Here is a 6,000-nt window from a genome sequence, read left to right on the forward strand (position 1 = left end):
ATATTTTCCCGGAATGCTGATTCATTTCCGTTTCGGCGAGAACTTGGCACTATGCATTCTTTTTTGTCCTATTTTTAGGCAAAGTCATGCCAATTTTTTTTTGGTTCTAAAATATTGTTTTGCTCTACCCCGCAGGCGACCATGGTCCGCACGATGACCGAAGGCATCGTGAATAGGTTTTTGAGCTCCGCGAAGGCCAAGATGCTTCAAAAGAACGAGACAGAGATAAGATGTCTGTGTCGAAGATGCAAGCTGAAGAGCCTTATGGACCCGGATTTCGTAAAGGTGCGGGACCACCTGCTCTTGCGAGGTTTCATGGATGGTTATCGGTGGCAAGGTGATGAAGATGATTATGAAGTCGTCCATGGGGGCCGAGAAAGAAATGAGGATGGGCATGATCAAGACAACCGCGGCGAGGGCGGGCGAGAAGACGAAGAATCTCCAGGACACAATCATCATGTAGAAGATGCCGGACATGATGATGAGGAAGATGCCGGAGCAGACGAAGGGCATGATCATGAAGATGAAGATGCCGGAGCAGATGACGATGGACCATCGATGGCCCGGGTGCAGGACCCTCATATTCAAGAGCTGCTTCTCAAGCAGACAGATAACGCAAGAGCTGCCGCCCGAGAGAAAGCCAAGCTGGATCAACTGGAGATAGACGCGGTTACTCCATTGTATGAAGGATGCAGGCCCGAGGATACCCGCCTGAAAGTAACGCTCATGGCTCTGGAGATGAAGGTAAAACACAAAATGACCGACGCATGCTTCGACGAGAACATGTCATTCTGGCACGAACGTCTTCCCAAGGGGAACAAGTGCCCGACCAGTTTTGTGGAGGCGAAGAAAATCGTGTGTCCTCTGGATTTACCGCACATGAAATACCATGTGTGCATGAAAAATTGCATCATTTATCGGGACGAGCACGCGGAGTCTACCATATGTCCTGTGTGCGGCGTCAGTCGATACAAGAAGAGGAAGAAAGCTCCTCGAAAAGTGGTGTGGTACTTTCCGATAACTCCTCGTCTGCAACGGTATTTCGCTGACCCTAAGGTAGCAAAGCTCCTGCGTTGGCACGCGGATAGGGAGGAGAAAAGCGAGAAGATGACGGAAATGATCCGGAGATAAATAAAAAAGACAAGATGCTGAGTCACCCTAAGGATGCGAGCCAGTGGCAAGCGTTGAACTACGAATACCCAGAATTTGGGGACGATCCAAGGAACATCGTGCTGGGCGCGAGCACCGATGGAGTCAATCCGTTTGGCAGCCAGAGAAGCACACATAGCACCTGGCCTGTCACAGGGCGCCGAGCACAACCTGATGACGTATGAGGCGTACGATACCAACGGCTACACATTCTACACCGAGGGAAAGGACATGAAGAGCGATGGTTATCAGAACTCCGGGGTAACGATGGAATCCTGCACCGGTAATGACAAGGACAGATACTACGGAAGGATCGAGGAGATCTGGGAGCTGAGCTACGCTGGAGAGAAGGTCCCGATGTTCCGTGTCAGATGGGCCAAGAGCGTCATAAAAGAAGACCGGTATTTCACCACCATGGTTATACCCGAAGCCAAATCCAACACCGCGGGCACAAACGTCACCGCGAAAAATGAGCCATGGGTACTAGCTTCCCAAGTGGACCAATGCTTCTTCACTACCGACCCGCCAAAGCCCAGTCGTGTTGTCGTGAGGAGAGGCAAAAGGAAGATCATAGGAATGGATGGAGTCGCCAATGAGCAAGACTTCGACAAGTACGGCGACCCGAAGATGGAACATGACGACGATGATGAAGTACCAGCATACACCACAAGAAGAAGCACGACCACCCTACCTAAAGGACGTCCGTTCAAGAGAAGAACTCCATTTACGAAAAATAAGGGCAAGAAGATTGTGAACAAATAGCTAGCTAAGATCGATTGTATTTAAATTTGATGATATTTTTTCATATTCAATATGAACAAATAGCTATCACCCCTCGCAAGATCCCCCTCGCCGCCGAGCACCCCCCGCACCCTCCCTCGCTCCACCGCACTAAATGTTGTTGTGAGGCACTAGATATTCATAGGCATCTAATTGCAAACATAAAAAAATACTAGACATCTACTTGCAAACATCAAAAAAAAATACTAGGCACTTCTCAAACCAAGGTGCAACCAGCACAAGAAAACAATGCATAGAAAAAAAGGAAAAAAAAAGAGGGGGGAAGAGGATTCGAACCCGCAACCTCCTGCTAGGAGGCAAAACCCACGGACCACTGCGCTGCTACTTCGGAGGTTAACAACATAGAGAAGGCGCACCTCATATACATGCGCCATTACTGTCTAAAAAACATTCTAATGGCGCACCGCTCGGGGCGCGCCATTCCTAAGCCGGGTCGCGCCCTCCTCTTCTCCCGCGGCCTCCCCCTACCCCTTTCCACCAAACAGCAGCGCCCGCCGTCTCCCCGCTCGCCGACCGCTGCCGGACCTGCTTGCTTTCTTTCTTGGTTCGTGGGATTCGGCCCAGGTTCCGGCGCCGCCCGGCTCGATCCAGAGGGCCGCCGCCCAGCCCAGCCCAGCGGCTGCGCCGGAGGCGTGGGGGATTCCGGTTGGACTTCTCCTCGCGGCGGTGACCGACGGCTTCCGCGTTCGTGGTTGGGCTTCGACGAGGTGAGTAGCAGAGCGCCACCGACGGCTCCTTCTTCAGATTCCGGTGAGTCGTCTTCCACCTCTCCCGTTCATCCCCTTCTCCTCGCGGCAGTGACCTAGGGTTAGGTTTAGGAGCTCAGAATCTCTCGCATCGCTTTGGGTTTGTCCACCACATTGCGCAATCCATAACCAACTGTAACAGCATCGAAGTAGCGGTCCGGTTGTTAAGCTGATCGAAAGAAAAACACATTTAGGAAGAAATTGTGCTGTAGTTAGATTTATGTTCTGACTGTCGTCTTGGAAGAAATTGTCCTCTCTGCACTGTTATTCAGATTTGAGTAATCGTGTTCAGCACCCGAAAATTTATGAAGAAATGCTAATGTCGCTCCTTCAATCTGACGCGTACGTGTGTATGTTCCCAGTTTTGTTTCTGCCGAGTCCTTACTATTGTGACCATATTGTCATGTGCTCTCAGCACCATGCTATTTTCTCCATCTGGATCTAAATGAATACTACTAGTAATGTTGCATCAATCTGTTTCAATTTTGTGGATGATCCTTCACTTCCACAGAATTCTTACAGTTTGTTGGCTTCTATCTGTTACTAGTAATGTTGCATCAATCATATTGTAGACGTCTTGCTCTGCTTCTCTGTTTGTTGGCTTCTATCTATTTAGGCAATTATTTAAGGAGTAATGCTACACGTACGGGCGTTCTACGGAAGATTTACAGCCTCATTAAGAGTGATTGGTTGGAATTTACTTAAAGAGGACGGTCCCACCGGTGAAATCAGGGGGAGAGTAGTTAGATTAGGCCACGTCGTCCTCCCGTAAAAGCTGATCGAAATAAAAACACATTCTGCATATCCTAATTGGAAAAAAACTGCACGTAACAGGAACTTCAGAATTCCCAAGCTCTCACATTGGGGGTGCTCACTTGATGTTCTTGTAGCAAGCCTTCCATCGCTGGTCCTGACGGCTAGCAGCAGTTTGTAGTTGCTGCCCTGAGAAATCGACGCCCATCACCTGTGACATTCGAGAGAGGTTGGTACCATGAGATTGACAACCCAAATAAGATTGCTTGGATATTCTGAACACTGAAGCCAATCCGACATTTCAGCAGAGCACCGACCTCTCCGTCCAGGCCGACCTTCTGAGACAGAAGGAACGCCAAATCCCCGCTCCCGCAGCAGAGATCAAGAACTCGATCCCCTCTCTTCGCCCTAATGTTCAGAAAACAAAAACAAAAAAAATTCCCATCAACCAGTTGTCTTCTGAATTCACATTCCTGCGACTAGCACTAGTGACGTACAGTACATACTTGGACCAAGAGACGTAGATGCGCTTCCACGTCCGGTGCTGCCCCAGGCTGAGCACGTCGTTGAGCCAGCTTTTTTGAACTGCCCCGGTGTCGTCATCGCTTTCTAAGTGACCGTGTCATGGTTTTGGTTCTGTTTTTAAAGAGGAAAGCCAGTTTTTTCAGGCTTCAAGAAAATAATTTCCCAGAATATTACTGCTAAGCCCAAGCTTGTTAATCGGCATGTACTTCTCTGTGATATATTGCTAATGTCTGCTCTGATGTGCTTGGTATTGTAAAGTGTCTTTTTTTCTACATCAATAGCCTTTATTCATCCAAGTTATCAAACTATGTGAACTAGAAATGATAATAGAGAGAATTGATCATTACTTTTCTGAACTGTTGCAGAAGTCTCAATAGTTCTTTCAAGTTCGTACATTGAAAGGCTTGTTTCACAAATAGAGAGAGGCTTAACTCTGGATCAGGAGCAAGACCTTTCCAGCTTATACCAAGCTCAAGTCTGGTTGGTGGTTTAAGTTGCAAATCTAAGGTAACATCAGTTGCTCCACTCTTATTAGAAATTTGATATGCATTCGACGGTTTCAGAGTATTGTCAATATTTAGACTCAGCTGACTGTTGACTGAAGAAAAGGGTGCCACTGAGGGAACATGTGCTTTCTGATGCTGAAAGATTCTATGATGGGGTATGTTCAAGCCAGCCTGCATTGTAGGCAAACCTTCAAGTTGATCAACCGGGTTCGGTGATACATTAAGATCTAAATTAAATAGTTTTCCCAAGCTAGCGTTAGAAGAAGATTCTGTGCCACTTGTTGTTTGCACATCCTTGGGAGGTCTTGCTGAAGGAAAAATAGAAAACCCCTGATCTAGTTTCTCTCTCTTGACAGGGGAACTTGAGTTGATTTTGGCATTCTCACGAGACGCTAACTGTAAATCTAGAGTTAGAAACTTGTGACTCTGTGATCTGGCAACGGGAGAAACACTCCCTAGTCTACCACTCTCTCCACGAGAGGGGGTCTCGTTTGAGCCATTAAGTAGCACGCCTTTCTTCTCGTTCGTTGCTGGAGTAAAACATCTACTGGGAATATCTGATTTAGATCTATTCAAGACAGGCTCATTGCTAAAGACCAGCAACTACCAAGTAATATTTGCACATAGGTTCTTGAAACTCTGTAAAACAAAAACTCATACTACTAACTAGTTATGCCCATGGTCAGCCACCGAACCCGATGCTCCAAAACCAGAATTGGCACTCTAGTAGAGATGTCATTTGTTCTACTTCCATCACCCCCTGGGCTTAAATACACATAATGTGACTCTGCCCGCTTATTTCACTAGCATTGATACAAGAGGCTTATTTCACTAGCATTGATACAAGAGGCTTATTTCACAAGCCTGCCAAGATTTCTTGCCGATTTCATATTTAACATGTTGTATTTAACCTTTTTTTCTTATCAGTTTCATCCTTATATGACTCTGCAACATAATAAAGGTGGTTCAAGAAAGTTGTGCACATGCAAGAAAGTTGGTAGTAGTATTAGTAGTTTGGGATATTCATTTGTGAGCCCGGGCTCACCCTTCTCCGAGCTCTCCGACCATCGTGTCGTGATGATTTTGCAGGTACCCCAAGAGGCCCTTGAGTTTGCCGGAATGTTGATTAACTTCCGTTCCGGCAAATTTGGGTACTCCATATGTCCTATTTTCAGCAAAGGTCATGCTGAAATTTTCCGTGAATTTTAGCATGACTTTGCTAAAAATAGGACATATGGGGTACTTGCGACTAATGCATGGGCCGGGGTATCTTATTACTTAATTAAGTAGGATCAACTGCCCCTTTATTCTTGCTGCATTAAACCATAGGTGGCAATAGAGCCAAGTGATTAGGCCCAACTTTTTGACCAAACTTTTTTCCTATTTAGAGCAAAACATGGCCCACAACGATGAGGCCGGCGGTTCGGGCAAGCCATTCTGGAAGCTGTCCCACGAGATGGAGGAAGAACCTCACCGGTATGAGGACGCCGCGGAAGACACCGATCCCGAGTTCACAACCC

At 47.1% G+C, this 6,000-nt stretch overlaps 1 pseudogene; it reads right to left on the reverse strand.

Moving 5' to 3' along the window:
• Positions 1-2,764: 2,764 nt before the first annotated feature.
• On the reverse strand, positions 2,765-4,176 carry LOC123450611 (annotated as a pseudogene).
• Between the last annotated feature and the right edge of the window lie 1,824 nt (positions 4,177-6,000).

Source organism: Hordeum vulgare, chromosome 4H (assembly GCF_904849725.1).
Source record: "Hordeum vulgare subsp. vulgare chromosome 4H, MorexV3_pseudomolecules_assembly, whole genome shotgun sequence".
Lineage (NCBI taxonomy): Eukaryota > Viridiplantae > Streptophyta > Magnoliopsida > Poales > Poaceae > Hordeum > Hordeum vulgare.